Source organism: Acanthaster planci, linkage group LG03 (genome assembly GCF_054643075.1).
Source record: "Acanthaster planci isolate LZ-2023a linkage group LG03, COTS_SCS, whole genome shotgun sequence".
Taxonomy (NCBI): Eukaryota; Metazoa; Echinodermata; class Asteroidea; order Valvatida; family Acanthasteridae; genus Acanthaster; species Acanthaster planci.
The window spans coordinates 10,959,235-10,973,922 of record NC_141779.1 but is presented as its reverse complement, the minus strand read 5'-3'; the positions used below and the strand labels follow the sequence as shown (position 1 = coordinate 10,973,922).

The following is a 14,688-nucleotide window of genomic DNA, read 5'->3' as shown; positions in this document are numbered from 1 at the left end:
CCCCCAAATGGTGGCAACACCATGACCTACATGTACAGTGTACTTGGTGAATATCAGAAACACATGTAGTTTGATATAGGTAACATGGTCCACTTGTTACATCACTGATGATTGTAACAAACCACAAGAATCCAAAAAGATGTAGTTCTGCAAGGGATATCTTGATTGGCTCCATATTGAGTGTGTTTCAAAGGTTGGAATATATAGTCAGCTGCTGGATGCCAGTCACTGGATGTGTCTGCAATGCAGCCTCAAAGAAGAGCTGTGAGACTTGGCCTTTGAAACCTCAAGGTCCAGAAGTAGGAATTTCTGCACGTACACGTAGATCAATGGGCATCACAAGAACTTCCTCTGGGAAACCGCCCTTTTTTAAGGAAGAAGGGGGCAGCGATCACCTTGCCCCCCTCTGTGACCCAAAGGCCCAGACTTGATGTTGTCGATATCAGAAGGATTTAAAGCAAATTCAGTGGGATGCATCTGCATTGACTGAACTCTGTTTTCGAGCTCAATGCAGAAGCTGAATTTGTTAGTTCTTTTGTTCAAATGAAGGTATCAAAGAACTAATTGTTAAAATGTTGATGTGTCTTTTAAAATAAAAGGCGTCTTAATTTTCATGTAAACAGTTGTTAACATACTGGAAGATCCTTCAAAGATGCTTCTGTTATCTCACAGGCTAATTCTCTAATCACCCACGGTGTCATGTAACCACAAATTAATTGCCTCTGTCGCTAATACGAATAATTCGACAGTGTACTTTGACATTACGACTGACATGTACATGTATTTGTAAAATGAAATGACTTTAAAATTACAGTTATCACGTAAAGTTTGCTTATTTCTCTTCACAGAAAAAAAAGTTAAAAATTTGCCAAGTGTGTATCTTGAATTGTGAACATTAGATTCCTTATAATACTTTATCTTTTGGAATCCTCCAATGAACAACACTGATTGACAAGGAGCTCCACAGCAAGCTTCACGTTCAGTTTTAGAGCTATAAGCTAACATAATTCACTCTGTTGTGAGCAAGAGTTCCAATGAAAGAAATAAATGAGGTTAATATCACACAAGCAGCTTTTTAGTACTTCCTGAGTCTCTTATCTTTATGGCTACCCAGTTTAACCACTTTACATCTCTACCCCAATCTCCTTTATCCTATCCTTCACTGCCTCTCCTTTTCACCTACCTGTGGCAATGACCCTGTGACCCCCTGCCAGCCTACCCGGATACACGGTTATTTTTATACCTTTTTAGCACCGCCATGCACTGGACATGTACACACACAGAACAACTGCCCTAAAATTTAATGAAGAAATAAAATTGATGATTTCTTCTTTAAGAATTCATCCTGAATATTGTCATATTTGATGATTTTTCAAGTTACAGTAGTTTGAATTCCATGTACTTTAAATCAGCTTCCAGGTCGTCCCATACGCGCCAGAAATTGAGTTACATGTACGTGTACCATATCATACTTTTATATTACAAGACATGTATTACCTCCCGCCTGACATGCTATGCCATAGAGAACATTTTACGGATGTTTTGGTCAATAAATAAAGAGAAAAACACTTGTGGCATTCATTTCAGACATTTTGTAATTTTGGATAATTTTTCAAGAACCGTATGTTTGAACTACTTTTACTCAACCTGCAGAAATCGAGTGAAGAGTTGGTTTGCTAACTCCGGCCTGGCGTATTATTCCATTTAGGATGATTTACGGTTGTCAGGGTGGGTAAATAAGGAAACAAAATAATATGCACCTGATACATACATGTACAATGTAGGCCTTAATTAAAGAAATTCTTTGTCATTTTTCATAAGTTTTCGAGTAAAATCATGTGAATACTGTTCCAGGTGCAGTTGATGTTCAGACACGCTGTACAAATGAGGATATTTTATAATCGTTGTTAATGAAGAATAAAATAACTTCTGTACATGTACCTCTGACTACCTCTGGTTACCTCCAACTTTTACCTACATCCTGTTTTTACAGTGGTGTGTAACATCAGTGTAGTGCTATGAATACAGTACATGTATCCCCATTTGAATGACATTTTTTGCTAAGGTAGGTCTTGTATGACGTTTGGTCTGTAAGGGCAGTAAGGATAAAAAAAGCCAGTCTAAGTAATCAGAAATAAAGGAGAGCACACTAAATATTAGACTGTTAACATTTCAAATCATGGAAATGTAGTCAAATAGGCCTAGGCTACGGTAGCTGTTTAACCAAGACACTGGTAAGGTTACAAATTGAAAATAAACAAAAGTTGCCATGATTGGTTGCTTCAGTTTTTCTTCCAATTAATGCATTTTGTATGGGTAGTCTTTAGCTCAGCCTCAGGTAGGACGTTGTCTTCACTTTCCATTTACACTACTTCCAGAACTGTAAGGTTTATACAAATCTTGCAGTTCTTGACGAAGGTACATGTACATGTTTAACACTCACATCCAAGTTAAGACATTTCCTATTTTGCCGTCACACAAAACTGTCCTTTTTCGATTGAATATTGCTCTGTCCCAAACAAGCTATTCCAGCTCTTAATCAATTTGAGGCAAAATAAATTGCAGCTTTAAATAATTCATCACCGTGGGACATTGGAGGATCCTTGTCAGCACGTGGGTCAGTAGTGGTCACTCACGGTTGTTTGCACTGTGATTTAATGCCTTGAACTAGTTACTGGCGTGACCTTAAGATGTTGGTAGCTCTGGAGAGAACTCCTGGTCACTTTTGCTTGAGTAGCCGTGGCGTTTGGTTGGCGAAGGGAAAAATCTGTCTGTTTTTGCAAAAGCAACCGTCCTCCACCCTGTTCAGTGCCACCACCTGTCAGCCGTAGCTTACTTCAATGCCTCTTTTGTTGCTTTGCAAAACATTTTGATGCACTTTCCGTCGGTAGTCCACTTTGCTGATTCTAGAGTAATCGACAGCGATCCGGTAATTCCTGTACTCGGTTGCCAGGTTTAAGGAACTAAAAGGGAATTTCCCCCCTTTTTTCCTTAACCCTAACAGTCCTGAGTCCCCCAATTTTAATATAATTTTGTACATACCCTAGGGAGTTAGGGTTAATGGTTTTACGGGGTTTTTTGCCCTCCTCAGAATTGGCAAAGTCACCGACTTTGGTGGATGTTGGGGCAAATTTCATTCATGGACCTAAAAATTGACCTCACTTTTTAAGTCACTGTATTATTATTAATGACACTTCACAGAATGTGCCAAAAGGAAACGCCTGACCCCTTCCTTAATTGGGGGAAGCACTAGATTATTAAGGGCCAAATTAAGGAAAGCATTTGGTACTCACCAATTCCTGTCGTTTGACATAAATAGTTGTTAGTGGTTTTTGAAAATGCTTATTAGTTGACTGATTTTCCAGCAAGCCAGTGCAGGCCCAAGTCGGGCAGCACTTCATGGAAATTGCTATCCAATCACAGCATTTGATATTGATGACTTAGGATGGTTGGCCTATAAGATATTGTACACTGGACTGGATCCTCGTTAATTTGTTCATGAGAATTGGGTAATTTTGTATTCTGTAATTTGTAATTGCTGTTTGAATTTGCATATCGAAGGCTTTGTTCTCCACAGGAACACTCCAAAATTGATTTACCACTCCATCTGCTTTGGGTGGAAACAAATCCTGATAATTGATTTTTCGTACGTTTTGCTAATATCTTTATACATTTTGCTGATGATTTTGCTGATTTTGCTGACGTGAGTTGCTCCACGTCACGAGTTTCGCATGTAAGATATTTGCAGTTCCTCTTCACCAGCTTCGGGTGAGAACCTGAAATGTGTCAAGTTCAATAAATGGCTGCTCAGGCCAATCAACAAAGTTAGAATGCAAGTGTCCACCTGTCCCTGAGTTCAGTTCTCTGGTCTTGTTCACAAGGGGATAATTACTCTTAAATGTTCATAAGGCTTTCATTAAATGTTGAGATAATTTCAAAGATGTACCGTAGCTCCCTTCTTGCAAAAGCAGACAAAATCAGACCAACCAAATCAGCTGACCGTCGTGCTCGCTGCCATATTTTGGTTTGCCTGCCCTCGCTTGACAAACCAAGTCGAAAAATGCTGCCATCAATTGACGAGCAAGATTACATGTAAGTTGTACCACTTAAGCTTTTAAATTGTTAAGATTGGTGGCGAAACAAGGTTTCTAAGGAAATTTTTGTCGATATTGCCAGTTTTCCTTCTTCCGCAAGATCTCACACCGGGTAAAATAAAGCTTTGAAAAGAAGGCTGATGTGATGTGAATCGGGCAAAAAGTCCCCATTGCGCTTGCGCATGATAAAAGTCTTTCAAAACTATATTGGTTTCAACAACAACCTTGATGCATGTTTTTTTAGATTCAGTTTTATAAGTTTACACTTACTTTCATCACATTTGTTCTTTTCCATAAGGCTTGGATTAAATAAGGCTTTTAAATGTCTTTCTATTCTTTCTGAATGTGTTTCTATACAAGATTTTTTAGATAACTTCTACTAACATAATATTGTTCAGGTTTGTATTTTCCAGTTTTTCTTGTTTTTCTTTTTGCATGAACCATTTTTACATTTCTGTTTAGTACAGTATCACGCTTGCTTTGGGGGTTTATTGCTTAAAATTGCAAAACTAATGGTAAGACACGACAAAAAGGCACAGATATCAAAAGGATTCCTTTGTTAATTTACTGTTTTTAAGTAGTCACATTGTAGCTATACAGAGTATGTAGTTCTGCACAAAGCGACACCAAAATAGTGAAAGTCCGGCCAGAAGTGCTTTTGTTTTTATAAAATGTCTGTGGCAAACTTGGTAAAATTTGGGTCATCTTGTTAATATTTGTGTTAGATAAACATGTGAACAAAAAGGTATCCAAAGAGAAACAGGAATTATTGAAAAACAAATTGTATTTACTTTTTTCCCCCACTGAAAGCAGACATACAAACACGTGTAACAGACCCGTTCACGCTGCAATTACGCAGACAACGTTTATTTATCACTACCATGGAAACACAGGTAACCATTAAATTCTTACTTTTATTATATACGGAAAATAAAAAATACAAATCACATACAGACTACAGGAGTTGATTCTATATGGAATATGCAACATTTAGAAGAAATTTTTCCAACTTTTGGATAATCAGTGTTTTCTTAAAAAATACATGTAGCTCATCTAATGTAGTAAACAAGTAAGTAAACAAATTAAACAAGTAATATCTTATAGCCCAAAGGATGTCGATTTGATAAATAACAATTCAGACATAACTTATTATTGGTTATCATCTGTGGTTACCATAGAAACAACATAAACAAATTAACCAAAAACGAAGACTACGTATCTAATTAACAAGATTCTTTCCATACAGAATGAACATGGTGATTTTACACCTTATGACAAACACATTTTACGATTTCTGTTGAGTCTGTGCCTATTGCTGTCTGAGAAAATTAGTATTTTGATAAATTCTTGCTGAATACCAACTAGAGAAGTAAACAATTAAGTCAACAAATTAACATGGAATATCTATTGAGCCGTATATAATAAGAACCTCATATACTGCTAACGTTATAGCAAAGATCAAAGGTTTGAATAACAGTAAAGACATTGTAAATGTAATAGCTGAACACTGTTTATCATCCATGGTAAATTACTTCTAATTAAACAAATGCAAAATGCTACCAGAAAACATAATCATCAGAAGGTGTTTATTTCCTTAATGTATTGAAAGAATGCCCATTTCTTTGAAGTCGAAAGGTTTTTCTACTTCTTACAGGTTATCATTAAAATATTAGAAGATATCAAAGAAGAGATCCGGACCAATAACCATTCATCGGACTGTAATTCAACAGAGTTGCCAACAGTGTGACTACAGTGATGGTTAAACTTTGAATACAAAGAATTAAATAAAGTGAGCTTTGTAACATGGACTTGTGTCCAGTGTAAATTCTTAGGTAAACATTCAAATTTACATTTACATCTGTACTTATTATTCTAGAACAATTTCAAGGTTTTGCTCTTGATAATCTTTGATCAGTTGATAACTACACACATCATCATCATCCTTAAATACTATATTGAACCAGTTTTTTACCAGAATATGGAAATTTAATTTCCTGATCATTCCCATCTGAAATTTCAACAAAGTAGTGAATTACATGTTTTCCAACAAGCAAGGGCATGGCAATAGATGGTTCATCCTGAACTGTTCTAAAATAAAATGTCCTTTTGCAACGGAAAGAGCAGCATCAATAAATCTGAACAAATGTTCTTGTATGTCTCTATCCAAGCATTTTCCTTACCCCCTTTTGAAAATATGAATCCCTCGTCTGAGGGCCCATACCGGTGCAGAAATTTCCTTCAAAATCATACTGGCATCTTGTTTTTTAGCGCATTGAAGCATTCTCGATCAGACTCGCACTGCTGCATTTTGGTATAAACGGTTTCCTTTTGATTGCCACAGCCCAACATCGATAATAATTGATGTAAGTTTTTCCCTGGTTCTGAATTTGTTCAGCTCTGCCTGTTCCAGTTTGTTTTATCTTTTTATTTAGTATAAGGGCTTTGTATCGTTTTTCTTCCCGTTGTTTTACCATTTCTTGCAATTCTTTTCTTTTTGTTATGACCGACTGGATATCTTTGTGCAACTGTTCAGTTGAAAGTGCGTCGATATAATTTGCCATTTTATTAAAATTGAACATAACTTGTGCTTCATTTCCTGTCTCTTTTTTAGCAAAAAATCCAGATACCCAAACACTCTCTCTGGTAACTTATTGTGTTTGGGTACCAATGCTGTTTGTTGTTTAAATTTGCTGTCCATTTGTAAGTCATGATATTGCCCATTAGGCAGAAATCTTTCACTACTCTCCCCAAAAGTTGATTAATTGCTGTGAAGGTGAATCAGATCATGCTTAAGGTGATTTTTGCCATGTGGTGATTCTTTAATGAGGCTGTGGTAAACTTCATCTTTTGAAATCAAATGCTCATCAAATGGTGAAGCTTCACCCTCAATAAATTTGAACAACTCTGTATCTCTGCTCAAACAGTCATTAAAATATTCCTGAAGCTTTGTATAGCGGGCACACATATCTCATATGTGACCATTGGTTTCTGTGACCCTCCACAGAGGTGCTGTGATCAACCCCAGCACCTTGCATCCAGCAAGAAAAACTGGAAGGGCTAGCTGCGGAGCACCATGATCAGAATATTGACAAGAATATAATATCAAATCAGTGCTCTGGAATATGTGATTGCCAAGCTTTTGGTAACTGAGTATTTTCTTCAGGGCAAGCAGATTCAGTTCAAGCAAGCTGATTGCTTTCGAGAGCTTCATCGTTAGTGTTATGAATCTCATCTTTGGCATGTGACAACATCTCCTCTATTTCTGGTAATTCTTTGTTGAGATTATTGCAGTTTTTGCCTTTTGAACAAAGTTCATCATAGTCTTTCTCCAGCTTTCTTTTCTCATTGTGAAGTGATGTAGCCTGTGACTTGTGGTATTTTTCATGACGCTTTTGTAGAGTCTGCAATTGTTCATCAGGTCGTTTGACAGGAATTCGATATTCTGCTTCAGTTCTTCATTTTCTTCTGCTAACTACTCATTCCATGATTTAACCGTGTCAAGTTCAGTTTTCAGAACGCTGATATCAAATGTTGAAAGATTGGGTTCACATCCCTTAGTTTTGGTCTGTGTACCCCCAAGTCCTGGTCTGGGTACCCCTGGTCTTGGTACATGTACCTCCTGGTCTCGGTCTTGGTACCCCTGGTATCGGTCTTGTTCTGGGTAGTTCCCCATGGTCTTGGTCTCGGTAGGCCCTCTTGTTTGGGTCTGCCTGGTACCCCCTAGTCTCGGTCTGGGTACCCTATAGTCTTGGTACCTCCTGGTCTCAGTCTTTGTACCCCCTACATGTAGTTTTGGTCTGGGTACCCCATGGTCTCAGTCTAGATGTGGTCTTAATATCTTGATATGATCTCAGTTACAGTTTGGTCTTGACCATCTGGTCTAAACTACTTTAGTGTTTCATAATAACAAGTCATACATATACTTCAGTGCTGCATATCAGTAGTTCAGTCCATCACAAGTCATTCAGTCTTCAGCCAAGTCACAAGCCACTTTATGAACTGTGACAAAAGCATTCCTTTATCTTTGTGTGGAGGCAGTGTTGTTACAAAGCCCGCGGGCTTTGTGTGAAGGTTAAAGTGCGCCACCATGTGCCGGAGGTTGGTTATGCCAACTTGCTGCCTCCTTTTGCGTAGTCGTGTGTATTCGACCTGAAATCTGCAGTTAAATTTCTCCTTTTCTCCCATTATTTAAATCATTTGTGCTGGTGTACATAGACCGGAAGGTTTTTAGAGCTTCCTCAAGTTCGTAATTGTTTAGAAATTCTCGCATAAAATGTAGATTTGCAACTTTCTAAGATGGCGGCGTTCCTTGACAATGAGTTATAGTTGAGTTCAAGAACTGATTTCCTTTACAATTTAGATTTTTGGAGCTTTTGTCATGTTAGAATTCAGAGGGGGAAACATCGGAATGCTGTTAATGCAAGAGGTGAAATATGTACAAATTTTCAAAGTCAAGGGCGGAGCAACGAAAAGACTCAATACTTCTCTAACTAAATGGCCAAAGATCTAAATACCTTTTCAATTTGTTGTGTGGACTATTTAGGAAAATATTTCTTCAAAAAATTTAGACTGTTGCAGCTTAGCTATGTCAGAATTGAGGGGGGGGTCGGAATACTGCAAATAGCAATGAGGTGAAATATGTAAACATTTTCAAAGTTAAGGGTAGAGCAACGAAAAGTTAGTCTCCACCCTCAAGGGCAGACAACTTATGGAAGGTCACAGCGCTATCACAGAGGTAAAACTCTGATATCAAAATTCAGCCGCGTGGTCGGAAGTGCATAAATTACCAGAATTGGGGCTGCGGAGCGCGCGTTCGTTTTAGCTCGATTGCAAACTGGATATACGTACATTTCCAGCAGTCACTAGCGGCTTCACTTGTTGAGCAAAAGGTCCGTTTGCAATCAAAAGATTATAATAATGGGCAAGCAAGGTAAACCAAGAAAAACTGATGGTCCACCCAGTCACCAAGCGGGTTAGACGATCACTGGGCCAACAGTCAAAAACATCGCCGAGGATCTCGCAGCCTGACTTGAGGGAGGAGAGGGTGAACAGACGTACACTCGTTACCAGCACCAAATTGGTGGGAACGAGTAACAGTGCAGTGGGCCCACCCTCGGCTGCAGTGCCATCAAGCCAGTCAGTCGATGTCGGAGGAGGTACCAGAACAGGGATCATGAATGCTGGTGCAGTAGGCCCTCCCTCGATTGACCCCAATACCTTCGGGCCAGTCAGCCGACAATGGAGGAAGTGTCGGGACAAGGTTCATAAATGCCGGAGCCGTCGCCCGGCAGCGTCAAGGAGATGGCTACTATCACTAAGCGGCGGGGACAGTGCCGGAGCAGTGATAATGAATGCACCACCCTTCGAAACCCAGTGGGCACAACACCATTGTATCAATGTGATACAACGTCATGTACCAACGTTGGATCTACGTTGAAAAGACGTCGGATTTGAAAGCTGGATCGACGTCAGAATTTCCACGTTGCATCAACGTCTGTATTCCAGGGGAATGAATAGCGGTTGCAATCCATCGATCCTAATTTTCACAACCGTGCATTTTGAAAGAGGGGGGGGGCTTAGTGCAGTTGCTGGCTGGCAGCTGCCATTTTCTATTTATCTTTGTGGAACTACCAAACGTCGGAGGAAGGAGACATTCCCCCAAATTAAAAAGGTGGAAGTGGAGGAGGGTAAGCCCCTCCCCACCATCCCTGTATTTGGACCATGCAGATCATGGCCTGTCATTACGAATTTCTCCCATTTAAACGAATCCGAGTTAGACCTCTCTAACTCGGAAAGAACACATCCATTCTGAAATGACAGCTTTCCCCAGTGGACAATTTTTATTGCCCCCTTGTGGTGATAAACCAGTGGTCCTATGCTTTTGACCTCTGCCAAAGGTACCAGTCCTTGGTACAAAGTGAATGACAGATTTATGTCATCCTTTGCTGGTTGTGGTCATTCATTGCTGGATTGATCGCTGGCTTGATGCTCAGTCAGTGCGTAGTGATATGAAAATCAAAAAATAAGAATTTAGAGTTCATTGTTTGGTGCACGTATAAAAAAGCAATTTGTAACAAAGTAATCATTTGCAGTCAGAAAATCAACGAGATAATTGTGTCATCAGTTAAAATGAAATATTTTGAGGCCTTTTTTCCTTTCATGACGTAGTCTCCAAGAGTAAATTGGCTGCCATATAAGGGCCAGGTTAAGGTGATTTCCTCATCTTCTTCATCCATCATTTTACTGCCTTGGTGCAGTTCTCAAAATGTTCAGTTTCTAAAGAAGGCAATACAGGAAAATTCTCAGTTGGAAGTCGCGTCCAGGCATTCGATGAGTTGGGAAGATGGTGTGCAGCTAAAGTAGTCAAAGATGAAGAATGGTCATACCTAGCGAGTTTTATTGGATATACTGGGCATGATATCTGGGTGGATGAACATTCCGTAAGACATCCAGTACCTCCCTATGAAGAGTATCATCAGAGACGTAAGTAACATGCTCATCTTCCATTTTAACATTCAGTTCCTGGTCTACCGGTATATCCGAAAGCAATATGATTTAAAAATTAATATGTATTTCCAAAAGATACCGGTACTAGTACAAAGAATTAATGAATAAATAACAAATTTGTTATTTCCTTGTAAATGCACTGTACATGTTTCTGAAAAAAACCCACTTAGGAAGGATTAGTAAATCGGAATATTTGCGGTAGGCAAGTTTTCTGTGGTACATGTTAAAAATTGTTACCTGTTGATGTAATGAAATGCCATAAAACCCTAGAAAGATATTTGAAAAGTCGTCCCGTCTTCATAAATCACAGACTTCTACCTTTGAATATTTTACAGTTTCACATGGGTGAGCATTACAGCCAACAAATATCATATATCTTTGTTACAGAAAACCGCAGGCAAGCCACAAAAAAAATCACTGTCACAAAAGTGTAAAAGGAAGCAGTACAGTTTTTGAGAGCAAGGGGACCAGGTTGAAACAAGTGATGGACACAATGGCACTATTCTAACAGTGGATCCCTTCAAAAGGACCTTTGTCCTGCAAGATGGAACTGCAGTAAACCTTGAAAACATTTCCTTTTTCAGGTAAAGATTACTCAGATAAATGTTTTAGGGTTTCCTACATACATCTTGGTCATGCATTTTTTAAGCTTCTCATTCCTAAAAAATCCTGGAAAAGTCATGAAATGTAGTTTTCTGTGGAAACCCAGTTTTCACAACCAGGAGAGCAATTTGATAACAAGGTGACTCTAGTGTTTGATTTAATTTAACTATTTGGATATGTTTTCTGTTATCTTTATATTAGTTAATGAAATCTGTTTGGACTCTATACACAGAAGTAATCTGCAAATGCATTTTTAATACATTTAAAAACTCAGAATGCAATTTGTTGTTGATTTTTGTCATGACTCCTAAATATTGACTATTTTGTTGATGTTTATATTGTGTTTTGGGATTTCCTTTAACAGAAAGTACTGATTCCAATGAACAACCAATGAAAAAGAGGAAAACGAAAAAGCAACATAAAAAAGTATTATGAGATTAATGTAGAGAAAATATAAGTCTTAAAGTGCTGTTGACTGTACAGTATATTGAAAGAAACGTGCATTCATCTACATGTATTTGCTAATAAGTCATATAAATATGGTTTTACTTTAAGAGTGAAGAAACAAATGGTTCCCCAGTCGTCCTGCCACTATCCCATGATGAACCACCCACAATAAGGGCCAGGCAATGTAAAGTACCATATCCTTGTCAACGAACAAGCAGTAATCAATTCAAAGAAAATGCCAGATATTGTAAGAGAGGCCATACACCAGAGATATCCAGTTATGGAATAGAACTTACTAAACTTAACAAACTATTCGGGAAAAATTAATCAGCAACCAACATATTGTGACAAACACTTCAGTAAAAAAATCCCGTATGACAAGCCTCAGTAAAAAAACAGAGAAGGATAAAAGGTAAATCAGGACAATCTGTTAAAATGCTCAATATTATGCATTATGTGTGACAGTGATTGTCATCCGAACTACCTCAGATTGGTTATGGTTATATAACTTGTTTGTTCTAGTATTAATTAAGATAATTCAGGTGTGTTGTTTGTGTATTGTGCTTCAATTTTGTATAGCCACGTTCTTTTTTTTGTCAGTTTTTGTTAGTTAAAGGTGCTATATAAAACTGGTTATTATTATGTTCTCGTGTTTCTTGATTAATTATACTGATGTGCTACAGAAACTGTTTCTGTGACAAAATTTTTAATAGTTCACCAATTTATATACATCTTACAAAGACAACACACTTTTTTCTTAAACTGGTATTACTATATTAGTTTAAAGTGTTCGGAGTCTTTTGTCAGTTCTACATGCCTAAACAGTGGCGTAACTACAGGGGGGCACAGGGGTGCACGTCCCCCCCCCAACAGAGGCCCGTGCTCCGGGTGCAACCCCCCCCCTTTGAAGTTTTGAAATAAATAATATATATACCTAGTTCAATTATTTTCAGTGCCCCCTGAAAAAAATTGTGCATCCCCAGGTGCCCCCTCAGCTGTGGCACCCTAGTTACGCCACTGTAACTAAATGAAGTTCATTATTCCCTAGTTGTAATTTATTTCCAATTTGGTAAAACTATCAAATAGGACTCACATTTGCTGTATGGTTTTGCATCCTCAATTAAGTGTGTTTATATCACATCTCTGATTTTGTAAATATTAGTGAAGCTATACTACCCACTTTTATTCTTTCAAAATAAAAAAAATTAGTTGAATTTGAGTAAAATACTTGTTTATTTTGTGGTTTTATGGAGTCGAATCAACATTGGTGTGTTATTCGAAAAATGCAGCATCAAAAATCTATACCAACATGAAAGAATTGTTGAGACCATTTGAAATATACAAGGGCAAATGAACACCATCCCACTCCATCCCCACAAACACCTTGAATAAAATAGACAATTGAAAGTGTAAATACAAAGGAAAGGAACATGTTCATACCTTGTAGAAACCTATAAACTTGTACATAATAGACCTATATTTTTCAGAACCCAGCAAAAAGTACTTGGGACAATGTATGTAGCATCCCTACTCGAGATGGGATCCCAGAACACACAGGCAGTACTTCTACAAAGTGTATTTGCATTGTGCATGTACAACGTATGTGTATTTACACAAGTGTTGTGTACACATGTACTGGTAAACTCTTTTACTTTGTACATGTAAATGAAGGCCACTTTTTCCCCCTTATTATAATTTTCTGTGACCAGTTTGTGTAAAATACTCCCAGAGGAGCCATTCACTGCAGCTAGAACTTATCTGGCCCATGGTTGACCTGTGGTTCTGTGGCACAGTCATTGGTGGGGCAATGCCAAGTCAATAGACTGACCACCTGTACAGGCAAGTCTGGATTGGTTAGATGTTGAGTGATTGGATAGATACCTATATCCCCAAGGAGACATGCTGTCATTAATCTTTTCTTCGAAAAGGATGTGGAGATTTGAAAGATTTTTAAATGGGAGAAATTCGTAATGTGCCATTTTATTGACAATCCAATTGCATACAGAATCCCTGCAACAAATTTGTTGAGATGATGTCCATAAATTTGTAAGGAGGTAAAAATAAAGGTAAAAATGCACAAAGAAAAACACTGGAATGAAGGCCACAACAATTTTATTGAAAGAAAAAAGTTGTGTTCAGATTAGCAGATTTACAATTAACCCCAACACTAGTGAACAGTCCTGAATCTTCTAAATTCAATGCACATAGACACTGTGCCCTAGCTCAGACGTCACGATACAATTTTATTGGAGTGTGCCCGGAGGTATGCGCAAGCATCGTGGTTTACATAAAATTTACTTAACCACTTCCTGCCGGGCGACCCGTTTTCGAGTACATTGGCTTTATATGCATTGCCGGGGTGCCCGGAACTGGGACAAAAGAGTTGGGCCTTAAAACAAAAGACCGTGCTCACCACAAAAGACTGAGCTGCTGGGCACTACCGACATTTTTTTGCTCTCAATTGTAGAAATAATCCTGCTTTGTTTTGTAACAGTATACCGCGGTTTGAGGCATTTAGAGCAAGCGGATTAACACCGGGGACAAAGGCTCTCCACCACCACAGCGATGAGCCACACAGCACCGCTGCATGCTAATCTGGCCCCTATTGAAAAAAAGTCAGCCGTGCATTGTGCTGGTTTCGGGAACAAAAGAATCTTACGTAACACCGCACAATCTGGGCTCTTTTTTCCAAGGCTGCAGGACTAGCTGAAATATTCAGGAGTCAATGAAAGTTACCTGTCAGCTTTAGAGTAGTCCCAAAGAGTCCTTCATTTTGGTATTAACGGCCATTAAATGAAATGATGAATTTTTGAAGAATTTTGAAAACGGAAAATCTTGAAAAGGACCCAGCATCTCGTCTTGCTCAAGAAAAATCCACCCATGCGCGTATAGCTATTCGCTGAAAAGACTTGATCATCCATGGTGCCCCTTGGCCTCCCAATATGCACTGCGGTCGTGCTGCCATGTTCGTCCTTCTTTTCGAACGTGACTAAGAATGTCGTAGCCAAGGACGGGTGGGAGAGGACTGGTTGGGTAT

General features: G+C 38.6%; 1 protein-coding gene and 1 pseudogene across 7 annotated transcripts in view; both read right to left on the bottom strand.

Moving 5' to 3' along the window:
- The window catches only part of LOC147799640 (histone acetyltransferase p300-like), an 85,042-nt gene that overhangs the window by 24,421 nt on the left and 45,933 nt on the right, over nt 1–14,688 (bottom strand). The gene's annotated exons all lie outside the window — the stretch shown is intronic.
- LOC147799641 (uncharacterized) lies at nt 4,934–12,251 on the bottom strand (annotated as a pseudogene).